This window comes from Gorilla gorilla, chromosome 1 (assembly GCF_029281585.2).
Source record: "Gorilla gorilla gorilla isolate KB3781 chromosome 1, NHGRI_mGorGor1-v2.1_pri, whole genome shotgun sequence".
Lineage (NCBI taxonomy): Eukaryota > Metazoa > Chordata > Mammalia > Primates > Hominidae > Gorilla > Gorilla gorilla.
Genome location: NC_073224.2, coordinates 204,656,395 through 204,671,078, shown reverse-complemented (window position 1 = coordinate 204,671,078; position 14,684 = coordinate 204,656,395). Strand labels below are relative to the sequence as shown.

General features: G+C 42.0%; 1 protein-coding gene and 1 non-coding gene across 7 annotated transcripts in view; both read left to right on the top strand.

Annotated features, from left to right (window-relative positions):
- ZMYM4 (zinc finger MYM-type containing 4) overlaps positions 1 to 14,684 on the top strand; it is a 152,766-nt gene that overhangs the window by 29,486 nt on the left and 108,596 nt on the right. The gene's annotated exons all lie outside the window — the stretch shown is intronic.
- On the top strand, positions 10,296 to 10,447 carry LOC115932298 (small nucleolar RNA SNORA62/SNORA6 family). Its single transcript, XR_004068591.1, has one exon. It is a non-coding gene; the product is annotated as a small nucleolar RNA SNORA62/SNORA6 family (small nucleolar RNA).

Sequence of the window (14,684 nt, the reverse complement as noted above, 5' to 3'; positions counted from 1 at the left end):
GTTATATAAGAATTAAGATTGTTAATACAAAAATGAGCCAGGCATTTTGGCTTACACCTGAGGGTGAGATGGGAGGATGGTTTGAGCCTGGGAGGCAGAGATTGCTGTGAGCTGAGGTTGCAGTGAGCCGAGGTCACGCCACTGCACTCTAGCCTGGGTGCTTGTCACAAAAAAAAAAAAAAAAGTATATATATTTTTAAGGTTATCTTGAAAGGTCTCTCTTTCTCTGACTGTGACTTGAGCTGACTTAATGGACCTGAACTTGTTATTTTCATCAGAAATGCAGAAGAGCACTTAGAGAATTCATCTCACATAACAGACTTTGTAGCCATCATTACTGCTTTACTAGTTTAGTGCAACAGCCATTTGGGTTCCCAAGGTACTTGCTTTAGTTGGCATTTCATCATCACCAACCACAGGTGATAGCCTGATTAACTGTGATGCCCCTGCATATGTGGGATTATTACCAAACTAGTTCCTGCTTGAGCCCTATACTCAAGCCTAAGGACACAACGAAAACCAATTCTGAATCCCATTTTTGTGTGCCTGTCTCCTATGACCACTGCCACTACCAGTCCTGTATCAGAGGACAGAAACCACACAGTAATTTGAATATGGAAAGTTTAACATAAAGAATTATTTACCATTAATGGAGAATTAACTCTAAGGCTTAAAGAGAATGCTAAAGATACAGAATAACAGTAGAGGGAGCGGCCACTACCTCTAGGTCTGAGGCAAAGTTAACAAGGATGGAATAAATCTGGATGATGGCCAGCCCACCAGCTTCAAGGCTGAGATTCAGATCTTGTTGGAGAAGGTGTGGTCCACTGGATGCTGGAAACATCTGAGGTGGGGCAGGCTTTTGCTGGCAATTAAAAAATGCCCCCCCTGGGGTGCCAATAAAAGTCAGTAGGATGGTGAGTCCCTCATCTCTACGAAAAATAAAAATATTAGCTGGACATACTGGTGTGTACCTATGGTCCCAGCTACTTGAGAGGCTGAGGTGGAAGGATTGCTTGAGCCCAGGAGATCAAGGCTGCAGTGCACTCACTGTGTTTGTACCACTGCACTCCAGCCTGGGCAACAGAGGATACTGTGTCTCAAAAAAAGTCACTAGGAAGCCCCTTGCTGAATCTGGCTAAGAAGATAGCTGGGACACTGGCAAAATTCTCTGGGAAGTCTGTCTCCCATAGGGGTGCTGCTGAAACTTGCAGGGTAGGTGCTGTCTGGAGTGCTGACAAAACTTGTCAGGAAACTACTCATGCGTGTGTGCCTGTGTCACTGAGACTTGCTGGGGAGTTGGTCTCTGGGAGGGCCATTTGGAGTCCTGCACAACACCTCCACTGGAGCAAGCCGGCTAGAGAACAGTGTTAACAGGAAGAGAAGCCCCTTCCTTCTAGAGTATTCCTCCAGTGCCATCTACTGACAAAGGTTAACATTGTGCCAGCTGGCAAAGGAGAAAGTTTTGCAGGGTCCATCTCCATTATGTAAAGCAGGGCAGAGAAGAGTGGGTTTGGAGTTGAGAGGCAATCCATTTATAACTGGTGAGAACCCACATAGTTACATTGCCATACTCTTTACTTAGGGTAGACGCTTGTTTTCATATGGTGTCATTTTCCTTCTGCTGAAGGACTTTCCTTTAATACCTCTTGTAGTACTGGTCTGGTAGTGATGAATTCTCTGTTTCTGAACAAGTATTTATTTTGTCTTCAGTTTTGAAAGTTTTTTTTTTTCTTTTCTTTTTTTTTTTAAGAAACAGAGTCTTGCTATGTGGCCCAGGCTGAACTCAAATTCTTGAGCTCAGGTGATCCTCCTGCCCCAGTCTCTTGAGTAGCTGGGATTACAGGTATGCACCACCACACCTGGTGTAGTTTTGAGAGATATTTTTGCAGGATTTTGAATTCTAGATTGACATTTTCCTTTACTTTCAGTACTTTAAAGATGTTGCTCCTATACCTTCTGGATTGCATTGTTACCAGTGGAAGGTGTTCAGGTTCTTGGCGCCTTGAACAAAGAATTGGACAAAACACACAAAGCGGGAAAAGAATGAAGCAAAAAAAAAGCAGAGATTATTGACAATGAAAGTAAACTTCACAGTGTGGGAGCCGGTTGGAGCATAGGGGCTCAAGGGTGCCATTACAGAATTTTCTGGGGTTTAAATCCTCTTTAGAGGTTTCCCATTGGTTACTTGGTGTACACCGTTTGTAAATGAAGTAGTGGCCCCCAATGAGAGGCTGAAGTTAAGTTACAGAAGTTATACCCTATGCAAACCTCTGGTTGTGGAAAGCAACCAATCAAAGGTTAAAGTGAAGTTACAAAGTTATACTTCTGTGCAAACAAAGACTTAGCCAGGAATCAGTCTGAATAGTTGCCTGGTAAGTTGCAGAAAGCAACCAATCAAAGGCTAAAGTGAAGTTACAAAGTTACACTCTTACGCAAACATCTGATTGGTTGCAGCAACCAACAGAGATTCTTTCTTTCTTTCTTTTCTTTTCTTTTTTTTTTTTTTTTTTTATGAGACAGAGTCTTGCTCTGTTGCCCAGGCTGGAGTGCAGTGGTGCCATCTCGGCTTACTGCAAGCTCCGTGCCCTGGGTTCATGCCATTCTCCTGCCTCAGCCTACAGAATAGCTGGGACTACAGGTGCCTACCACCACACCTGGCTTTTTTTTTGGTATTTTTAGTAGAGACGGGTTTTCACAGTGTTCACCAGGATGGTCTCCATCTCCTGACCTGGTGATCCGCCCACCTTGGCCTCCCAAAGTGCTGGGATTACAGGCATGAGCCACTATGCCCGGCAACAGAGATTCTTTCAGTTTTCCATCTGCCACATAGAAAAAGAGTGGGGTTTGCAAAGGGAGTAGCCTCCAGCCCTTCTGTTACTTAGGTGTGGAAATTTGGGGTTTTCCTTTTGATTTAGCTCTGGGAAGTCAGTGTGAATTGGCCTTAGGTTCCCTGCCTCCAGATTCTATTTTCCTGCCTCAGCATTGCTTCTATGAGTCTACTGTTATTATTTTTGTTCCTTTGGATGTAATACCATTTTCCCCCTAGCTGCATTTAAGAATTCTCTATCACTTTTTATCAGGAATTTGATTATGCCTTGGTATGGTTTATTTCAAACTTCTGCACAGGGTTCATTGAGCATTCTGATTCTGTGAGTATACAGTTTTCATAAAATTGGGAAGTTTTGGCCATTATATTTTCAAAATCTTTTTGTCTTCTCCCTAGCATATTTATTGACTCCAGTTATATGTATATGATATCACTAGATGTTGTTCCATAGCTCACTAATTTTCTTTAGCCTTTTTTCTCTTTTTATTTTGGACTGTTTCTTTTGCTGTATGTTCTAATTCACCAATCTTCCGCAGTGTATAATTTTCTGTTAGTTCCATTCTGTGTAATTTTCATCTTAGACATTGGGTTTTTCATCTCTAAGTTCAGTTTGGGTACTTTTTATATATATCTGTGTGTCTCCTTAGTATATTCATGCTTTCACCTTTACCTTCTTGAATACATGGAATATATTTATAATAGTTCTTTTAATGGTCTACTAGTTTTATCATTTGTATAATTTCTGGATCTGTTTCTGTTGATTAACCTTTCTCGTTATAAATTGGCTGTTCTTGCTTCTTTGCATGCTTGGTAGCTTTTGATTGAATGCTAGACATTGTGGCCTCTACCTAGTTGGGTGCAGGACTTAAAAAAAAAATTCCCTTAACTATTCTCAAGCTTTGTTCTGGGATACAGTAAAGTTACTAGAAACAGATATTTTTGGTACCTTGTATCCCTGCCTTAAAAAAATAATAAGAGAAACAAATCTTTTTGAGGCTTACTTTTAATCTTTGTTACGTGGTGGCACCAGAATAGCTTCTTGGCAAAAGCTAATTTTGTCCCACTGCTGACTTTTTATTATACTATTGAATATTTGATGCCCCATGTGATACCCCATGTGTTAGAAGGTCTTTTCCTTCTGGGCTGAGTGCGGTGGCTCACACCTGTAATCCCAGCACTTTGGGAGGCCAAGGCGGGCGGATCACTTAAGGTCAGGAGTTCAAGACCAGCCTGGCCAACATGGTGAAACCTCATCTCTACTAAAAGTACAAAATTAGTCTGGCATGGTGGCGGGTGCCTGTAGTCCCAGCTAGTCAGGAGACTGAGGCAGGAGGATCGCTTGAACCTAGGAGGTGGAGGCTGCAGTGAGCCAAGGTCATGCCACTGCACTCCAGCCTGGGTGACAGAGTGAGAGGGTGTCTCAAAAAAAAAAAAAAAGTCTTGTCTTTTCTTTCTGGTTGATGGAACGTGAACTATTTCAGGCCCTGTATAAACTCTAGGAATTGTTCTGCCCGCTTTTTTCTGGTGACTGTTTCACTGGCCTCCATGGTTTCTTCTCTTACTTGTGCAGCTTGATACTTAGCTGAAGACTAGAGGAGAGTACTCTGCAGATCTCTGGACTTCTCAGTGTATCTCTCTCCTTTTTAGTATTCTGGCCTCTTTGATGTCTGCTAACTCTGAACCCTGTTTCCTCAACTTTGGGAGATTGCCAGGCTCCATTTAGGTTCACTCTGTATGCTATGTGGCCTGGAAACTCTCCAGACGGTAAGCTGGGGCAATGATAGGACTCATCTCGTTTGTTTCTCTTCTCTCACAGCTTACTGTTCTATTCTGCCTGTTCTCCAATGCCTGAAAAACTTACTTCATAATTTTGTCTGACCTTTTAGTTGTTTAAGGCAGGAAGGTAAATCCACTCTCTGTTACTTCATAATAGCCGAAAAGTTGAAATCCTGTTCCATTCATTTTTGTTGTCTGAGCGCAGTCTCTAGAACAAGGGTCAGCAAGCTGTAGCTCACAGGCCAAATTCTAGTCGGTAGCCTATTTTTGTATTATCCACAAGCTAAAAACGGCTCTTGCTTTTTTTTTTTTTTTTTTTTTTTTTTGAGACAGGGCCTTGCTATGTTACTCAGGCTGGGGTGCAGTGGCACCATCACAGCTCACTGCTGCCTTGACCCCTGGGCTCAATAGATCCTCCTGTCTCAGCCTCTGGAGAAGCTGGGACTACAGGCCTGTGCCAGCGGACTGGCTAATTTGACTTTTTTTTTTTTTTTTTTTGAGATGGAGTCTCGCTCTGTTGCGCAGGCTGGAGTGCAGTGGTGCGATCTCAGCTCACTGCAAGCTCCGCCTCCCGGTTTCATGCCATTCTCCTGCCTCAGCCTCCCGAGTAGCTGGAACTACGGGTGCCTGCCACAATGCCCCGCTAATTTTTTGTATTTTTAGTAGAGACAGGGTTTCACCATGTTAGCCAGGATGGTCTCGATCTCCTGACCTCATGATCCGCCCTCCTCGGCCTTCCAAAATGCTGGGATTACAGGTGTGAGCCACAGCGCCCAGCCTAATTTGACTGTTTTTTGTAGAGATGGGGTCTTACTATGTTGCTAAGTTGGTCTCAAACTTCTGGGCTTATGTGATCCTCCAGCCTTGACCTCCTAAAGTGCTGGGATTACAGTTGTGAGCTACTGCACCCAGTCTGGCTTTTGCATTTTAAAGAGCTGTTTTTAAAAAGAGAGCCTGATGTGGTGGCTCATGCCTGTAATCTCAGCTACTCTGGAGGCTGGAGGTGGGAGGATTGCTTGAGGCCAGGAGTTTGAGACCAGCCTGAGCAATACAGGGAAACACTGTCTCCAAAAAAAAAAAAAATTATCCAGGGCATAGTGACCACACCTATATTCCTAGCTCCACCAGAGGCTGAGGTGGGAGGATCACTTGAGTCTAGGAGTTCGAGTCCAACCTGGGAAACCTGGCAAAAAAAAAAAAAAAAAAACCTTGTCTTTGCAAAAAATCCAAAAATTAGTTAGGTGTAGTGATTACCTGTAGTGCCAGCTACTCTGGAGGCTGAGGTGGGAGGATCAGTTGAACTTGGGAGGTCGAGGTTGCAATGAGCTGTCATGGTACCACTGCACTCCAGTCTGGTGACAGAGGGATACCCTGTCTCAAAAAAAAAAAAAAAAGAAAGAAAAAATTGCTTATAGTATTTGTTTATTTTCCTTGTAATGTCTGTAGATTTGTAGTGGTGATCCCTCTTTCATTCCTGATATTGGCAATTTGTGTTTTTTGTTTTTTGTGTTTTTTTTTTTGAGACAGAGTCACCCAGGCTGGAGTACAGTGGCACAATATCGGCTCACTGCAACCTCCGCCGTCTGGGTTCAAGCGATTCTCCTGCCTCACCCTCCCAAGTGGCTGCGACTATAGGCACGCACCATCACACTGATCTAATGTTTGGATTTTTAGTAGAGACAGGGCTTTGCCATGTTGGGCAGGCTGGTCTCAAATTCCTGACCTCAAGTGATACATGCATGAGCCACGGTGCCCAGCCTATATTGATCTTTTGATAGAACTCATTTTTGGTTTCACTGATTTTTATGCTGTTCTTTATTTTCTATTTAATTTATTTTTGCTTTTATCATTATTTGATTGATGTTTGCTTTTATCTTTATTATTTCCTTCTTTCCACTTATTTTGGGTTTACTTTGCTTTCTTTTCCTAGCTTCTTGATTTGGCATCCTTCTTTAAGTTATATCGATAGCTTATGGTTTAAAGCTATAGACATTTCTAAGCCCTGCTTTAAGTGCATCCCCAAACTCTTAGTAAGTTGTGTTTATATATCATTCAGTTCAAAATATTTACTGAGTTTTCTCTGATTTATTTTTCTACTTACATTACCATACAGTTTCTTTTTTTTTTTTTTGAAACGGAGTTTCGCGCTGTCGCCTGGGCTGGAGTGCAATGCCATGATCTTGGCTCACTGCAACCTCCGCCTCCCACGTTCATGCGATTCTCCTGCCTCAGCTTCCTGAGTAGCTGGGATTACTGGTGCATACCAGCACACTTGGCTAATTTTTTGTATTTTTAGTAGAGATGGGGTTTCACTATGTTGGCCAGGCTGGTCTCGAACTCCTGACCTAGTGATCTGCCCGCCTTGGTCTCCCAAAGTGCTGGGAGTACAGGCGTGAGCCACCGCGTCCGGCCATACAGTTTCTTTACAAGTATGCTTAATTTCTAATTTTTGATATTGTAATTATCTTGTTTTATAGTGATTTCAAATTTAATACCACTGAGGTCAGAGAATGTATTTTCTATTATTTCAGTTATTTGATTTTTTTTTTCTTTTTTTTTTTCTTTGAGACGAGATCTGGCTCTGTCGTCCAGGCTGGGGTGCAATGGCTCGATCTTAGCTTACTGCAACCTCTGCCTCCTGGGCTCAAATCATCCTCCCACCTCAGCCTCTTAAGAGTAGCTGTGACTATAGCATGTGCCACAATGCCTGGCTAATTTTTTTTTTGTATTTTTTTTTTTAGATATGGGGTTTCACCATGTTTCCCAGGCTGGTCTCCAGCTTCTGGCCTCAAGCAGTCTTCCCACCTTGGCCTTCCAAAGTGATAGGATTACATGTGTGAGCCACCACTCCCAGCCTCAATTATTTGATTTCTATCGATGCTCTTTTTTTATGGTCCAGCATATAGTGTATCTTGGTGCCCCCACAAGTAAACTTTATTTATTTTTTATTATTTTTTAGACAGAGTCTTGCTCTGTCCCCAGGCTGGAGTGTTGTGGCGCGATCTCGGCTCACTGCAACTTTTGACTGCCTGGTTCAAGCGATTCTCCTGCCTCAGCCTCCTAAGTAGCTGATATTACAGGCATGTGCTACTACGACCAGCTAATTTTTGTATTTTTAGTAGAGACGGGGTTTCACCATGTTGGCCAGGATGGTCTCGATTTCCTGACCTCGTGATCCATCTGCCTTGGCCTCCCAAAGTGCTGGGATTACAGGCGTGAGCCACCGTGCCTGGCTATTACTATTTTTTGAGACAAAGTCTTGCTTTTGTCCCCCAGGCTGGAGTGCAATGGTGCAATCTCGGCTCACTGCAACCTCTGCCTCCCGGGTTCAAGTGATTCACCTGCCTCAGCCTCCCAAGTAGCTGGGATTACAGGCGCCTGCCACCGCACCCGGCTAATTTTTAAATTTTTTTGAGATGGAATCTCGATATCACCCAGGCTGGAGTGCAGTGGCTCAATCTCGGCTCACTGCAACCTCCACCTCCTGGGTTCAAGCAGTTATCCTGCCTCAGCCTCCCCAGTAGCTGGGATTACAGGCATGTGTCATCACACCTGGCTAATTTTTGTATTTTTAGTAGAAATGGGGTTTTGCCATGTTGGCCAGGCTGGTCTTGTACTCCTGACCTCAAGTGATCCACCTGCCTCAGCCTCCCAAAGTGCTGGGATTACAGGCATGAGCCACTGCACCTGACCATAGTACTTAATTTTAAGGTAGTTTATTCACTTATAATATGTACAGAGTACACCTACTGTGTCCCACACAAATGAAATACAATGGTATATACAAACTGTCTATCCCGTGCTAGGTGCTTGAGAAATAGGAGTTCATTCATTGAGAAATTTCAGACTTTTAGGCCCAATCTCTCATAATTTGGTGGTTGAGCTTGTCTAGAACCCTAGTCGCCTGAACTAGTCTACTTTAGTGTTCCGCTTGAAGTACTAGGATCAAAGTGAGTTTTCGTAGTTAAGAGTGGATGATAAGACGGGTGTGGTGGTTCACGCCTGTAATCCCAGCTCTTTCGGAGGCCAAGAGGGATGAAATCACTTGAGCTCACCAGTTCGAGACCATCCTGGGCAACATGGCGAAACCCCGTCTCTACCAAAAATACAAAAATTAGCTGGGCATGGTGGCACATGCCTGTAGTCCCAGCTACTCAGGAGGCTGAGGTGGGAGATTTGCTTGAACCTGGGGGGTGGAGGTTGCAGTGAGCCGAGATCATGCCACTGCACTCCAGCCTGGGTGACAGAGTGAGACCCTGTCTCAGAAAACAAAAGAAAGTGGATGATAGAAGGAAATTTTTTGCTTTTGAAAGATTCATGCAAAACAATAATACCAAATAATTGACATAGCAAGTTGAAAGATTAGAGCAGACAGCCTTGTTTGAAAGAGGAAAAGTGGTGTGAATGACAGAAAATGGAAGACATGTTAGAATGGTATGTGAATTTGGGGAGAAATGGTGGATGGGTTTGAGAGAGGTTCTATAGCACAGATGCCTTCCTGACTAAATATGGATGCCAACCTCATTGAATTTGAGAAATGAAACAAGATGACTTAATTGTTGACATTTTATAATATTAATTTTATAATTTTGGTTGTACATGGTACAAGTTTGGGGATCTTTATGAAAATGAGTTATTTAAATAAACTTTATTCTTTGAATGCATTTTTGTAAATTTAGCTTATTTCTTTGAAATAGACCGAAATGTTTTTCTTAAATTTTAAGAATAGCTTTGTGTTTGCATTATGTATTCAACAAACACATATTTGTCCTTTAAATTGTGCTGGGCATTGCCTTAGATTTGTTCCTTAGACTTGTAAGGAAAGGATAAAATAGTTTTAGGTAATTGAGCAATAAAGAATTTAGTCAGAATAATTTGGTCTAATATTTGGCTTTGTACTGATCATTTATATGTGTATAATGATTATATATTCTGAAAGGGGAGATTACACGTAAGAAACTAGGTTATCCTGTCTCATCTGTCTCTTTAAAAACCTTGTAATTGTTTTGTTAGTAAATTTTTAGGGATAGGTTGGGGAAGGCAGTTGTCTGCCTTTGTAATTACACTTTATATTTGCGATCTCAAGATACTTTATGGTGATTGCTTGAGCCCAGGAGCTTGAGGCTACAGTGAGCTATGATGGCACCACTGTAGTCCAGCCTGGCCGACAGAGTAAGACTCTGTCTTAAAAAAAAAAACCCACAAAAAAACTACTTTAGAATATTCTGATTTATTTATTTTTCAAATAATTCTATGACAGAACTATATTTAAGGGACATCTTCTTAAAGAAACTTAAGTATTTTGTGGGGTTTTTTTGTGTTGTGTGTTTTTTTGTTTTTTGTTTTGTTTTGTTTTGTTTTGAGATGGAGTTTCACTCTTGTCGCCCAAGGTCTAGAGTGCAATGGTGTGATCTCGGCTCACTGCTACCTCCGCCTCCCAGGTTCAAGCAATTCTCCTGCCTCAGGCCTCCTCAGTAGCTGAGATTAAGGCACCCACCACCATGCCCGGCTAATGTTTGTATATTTTTTTTAGTAGAGATGGGGTTTCACCATGTTGGCCAGGCTGGTCTCGAATTCCTGACTTCAAGTGATCTACCTGCCTCGGCCTCCCAAAGTGTTGGGATTACAGGCGTGAGCCACCTCGTCCAACCATTCTGTGGTTATCTTTGAATGTCTTACTTTTATTATAAAGGCAGCATTGTTGTAGATGATTTGAAAGATTTTAAAAGGTATAAGCTCACAAATGTAGGTAGTGTGCTACATGAGGGGCAAGTTTTTCACTAATATTACAAGGGTCTCTGATCCAGTGAATGGAGTTTGATAGTAATTTTTGATACAAGTGAAAATAAATAAATAAACATAAAAAGGTATACAGAAAAGATAAAAATCTCTTGTAATTTTACTACTCACTGTATTTATTTACAATTATACATAAATTTATGTTGCATACATATGTATTTTATTTTTTAAATGAATGTATGCTAAAATTCCTTTTTTCTTTTCTTTCTTTTTTTTTTTTTTGAGATGGAGATTTGCTCTTGTTGCCTAGGCTGGAGTGCAATGTCACAATCTCAGCTCACTGCAACCTCTGCCTCCCAGATTCAAGTGATTCTCCTGCTTCAGCCTCCCGAGTAGCTGGGATTACAGGCATGCACCATCACGCGCAGCTAATTTTGTATTTTTAGTAGAGACAAGGTTTTACCATGTTGGCCAGGTTGGTCTCGAGCTCCTGACCTCAGGTGATCTGTCTGCCTCGGCCTCCCAAAGTGCTAGGATTACAGGTGTGAGCCACCGCGTTTGGCCTCTTTTTTCTTTTTCTAATTCACACGAGTATGAAAATCTATAAAATTCCTTTTTTGACATTTGGTGCATAGTCGATTGAATTTTAAACACACACATAGATTCTTATAAACACCACCGCAAACAGGATACGCTTCTATCACCCCATTTTTGGGGTGCTTTCTTTTGTAGTCATAGCCTCTATTCACCTTTAGCCACTGGCTGCCACTGTAGTATTATCTGTCGCTATAGTTTTGTGTTTTTGAGAATGTCGTAAGTGAGAAGGCCAGGCACTGTGGCTCACGCCTATAATCCCAGCACTTTGGGAGACTGAGGCAGGCGGATCACCTGAGTTCAGGAGTTTGAAACCAGCCTGGACAACGTGGTGAAACCCCGTCTCTACTAAAAACACAAAAAAATTAGCTAGGCATGGTGGCATGCACCTGTAATCCCAGCTACTCAAGAGGCTGAGGCATGAGAATCGCTTGAACTCAGGAGGCGGAGGTTTCAGTGAGCCGATATCATGCCATTGCATTCCAGCCTCGGCAACAAGAGCAAAACTCTGTCTCAAAAAAAAAAAAAAGTCATAAATGAACTACTGTAGTATATAATGTTTTGGGACTGGCTTCATAGAATCAGTATTTTATCACTTCAGACCTGGCATGGTGGCTCATTCTGTAATCCCAGCACTGAGCCATGAGCGTACCACTGTACCCTAGTCTGGGTGACAGAGGGAGACTGTGTCTCAAAAAAAAAAAGTCACTTCAAGTGAGATCTAGACAATGAATTTGGAGGGCTGTTTTACTCTCCCTTTTATGTTGTAGTTTCCATATATGTATATATTGAAAACCGTATAATATTTTTTACACTCCACTGTTAAACATAGGTTAAAGAAGTGAAAAATAAAGCAATAGTCTATATATAGAAATAGTTATATTTATTCAGATATTTATTATTTCTGTTGCTCTTCATTCTCAATTTTCTACATTTTCTTTTGATATTATTTCATTTTTGTATGAAGAGCCTTTCTTTTTCTTTTTCCTTTTTTTTCGAGACGAGGTCTCACTCTGTCACCCAGGCTGGAGTGCAGTGGTGATCCTAGCTCACTGCAGCCTCAAACTTTGGGCTCAAGCGATCCTCCCATCTTGGCCTCCCAAAGTGCTGGCATTACAGTCATGAGCCACCATACCCTGCCTGTTTTTCTTTCTTTTGGCATCCATGGTTTCTGATGGAAAGTCTGTAGTTATAAGTAATGTGTTGTTTGTTTCTGACTGTTCAAAGATTTTTGTTGTTGTTGTTGTTTAGGTTTTGGCAGTTTGATTATGAGTGTCTTGGTGTATATATCTTTGGGTTTTCCTGTTTGACGTTTGCTTAGCTTCTTGAATCTGCAGATATCTATCTGTCTTTCATCAAATTTGGGAAGTTTTCAGCCATTATTTCTTCAGATATTTTTTTCTGCTCTGCAGTCTTTCTCCTCTGCTTCTGGAACTCTGATGCCATAAATAATATACCTTTTTATACCTTTATTTTGATAAAATATACATAACATAAAATCTTCCATTTAACCATTTTTAGGTGTATAATTCAGTGGCATTAAGTACATTCGCATTGTTGTGCTACTATTAACACCATCCGTCTCCAGAACCCTCTACCTTATTCTTTTTAAAGTCTGCGTAGAATTTCGTGTATAATCTGTCTTAATAAATTAACCATTTCCCTGCAGTGGGATTTTAAAGTACTTTTTTTATTGTGTAAATTATGTGGCAGCAAATGTCTTTTTTTCTTTCTTTTCTTTTTCTTTCCTTCTTTCTTTCTCTTCTTTCCCTTCTTTCTTTTCTTTCTTTCTTTCCCTCCCTCCCTCCCTTCCTTCCTTTTTTGAGACAGAGTCTCACTCTGTTGCCCAGGCTGGAGTGCAGTGGCACAATCTTGGCTGACTGCAACCTCCGCCTCCCGGGTTCAAGTGATTCTTGTGCCTCAGCTTTCCAAGTAGCTGGGATTACAGGTGTTTGCCACCATACCTGGCTAATTTCTTTTATTATTATTATTGTTTTTGGAGACGGAGTCTCGCTCTGTCACCCGGATTGGAGTGCACTGGCACGATCTTAGCTCACTGTAACGTCTGCCTCCTGAGTTCAGGTGATTCTCCTGCCCCAGCCTCCCGAGTAGCTGGGACTAGAGGCGAGTGCCACCACAGCTGGCTAATTTTTGTGTTTTTAGTAGAGACAGGGTATCACCATGTTGCCCAGGCTGGTCTGGAACTCCTGGCCTCAGGTGATCCACCCGCCTCAGCCTCCCAAAGTGCTGGGATTACAGGCATGAGCCACCGTGACCGGCCCCGGTTAACATTTTTATTATTGTTAGACACGGGGTTTCACCATGTTGGCCAGGCAGGTCTCAAACTCCTGACCTCAAGTGATCTCCCTGCCTTGGCCTCCCAAAGTGTTGGGATTACAGGCGTGAGCCATTGCACCCAGCCTATCTTAAGTATTTTAAAGGTAAACTTTTATCTGTCACTTTTTCTTTTTCTTTTCTTTTCTTTTTTTTTTTTTGAGACAGAGTCTCACTCTGTAGCCCAAGCTGGAGTGTAGTAGCACGATCTCAGCCCACTGCAACCTCCACCTCCTGGGCTCAAATGATTCTTGTGCCTCAGCCTCCCGAGTAGCTGGGACTGCAGGCGGGCGCCACCACACCCGGCTAATTTTTTGTATTTTAGTAAAGGTGGGTTTTCACCAGGTTGCCCAGGTTGGTCTCGAACTCCTGAGCTCAGGTGATCCACCCAGCTCGGCCTCCCAAAGTGCTGAGATTACAGGTGTGAGCCACCTCACCTGGCCTCTGTCACTTTTATTTGCAGTGACAGTCTTAGAGGTTGGGAGATTGTAAAGGTTGTGTGTATTGGCTAAAATGAAGGCTTTATTATTGGAATTTTTATTTTAAAAATTCATGTTAAAAATGTATATTATATTTTAAAGGTGTATATAATATGATCTATGTGAAAAAATGTGAGCCTGAAAGGGCCAGTCTTTCAAGTTGGATCCCAAGTGGCTAACTGGGCCTAAATTTAAAATAGAGCCTAGCAACCATTTGCTGACTAGAGGTCATTCACATACTCTTAGTTCCTGAAAACTCACACCTCTGTTTAACTTTAGGTATCACTAATTGAAGAGAAGCAGTCCAAGGTTTTTATTTTTACCTTAAATAATTGAGAAAACTTTTATTTGTTGTTTTAGTTATAAGTTTTATAATTTACATCATGTTTGCTATAGACTTTAGGAAGCACTGAAAATAGTTTCTTTGAGGAATGCCATGATTTTGTCATAAATATTCCTGATACTTCCAACTTGGTAACCAATTCTATACATTATTTTGGACTAGTAAACTTAATGACAAAAACTATAGTTTATTTTTCTTTTCCCTCAAAAAAAAATAGTTTACTTTTTTTTTTTTGAGACGGAGTCTTGCTCTGTCTCCCAGGCTGGAGTGCAGTGGCACAATCTCAGCTCACTGCAACCTCCGCCTCCCGGGTTCCAGCGATTCTCCTGCCTCAGCCTCCTGAGTAGCTGGGGTTACAGGCGCCTGCCACCACACCCGGCTAATTTTTGTATTTTTAGTAGAGACGGGGTTTCACCATGTTGGCCAGGCTGGTCTTGAACTCCTGACCTCAAGTGATCCACCTGCCTCAGCCTCCCAAAGTGCTGGGACTACAGGTGTGAGCCACTGCACCTGGCCCCAGTTTACTTTTAAGAGTAAATATAGTATTTTATACTTGCAGATTGAAAGGGAGACATTATTTAACTATTCA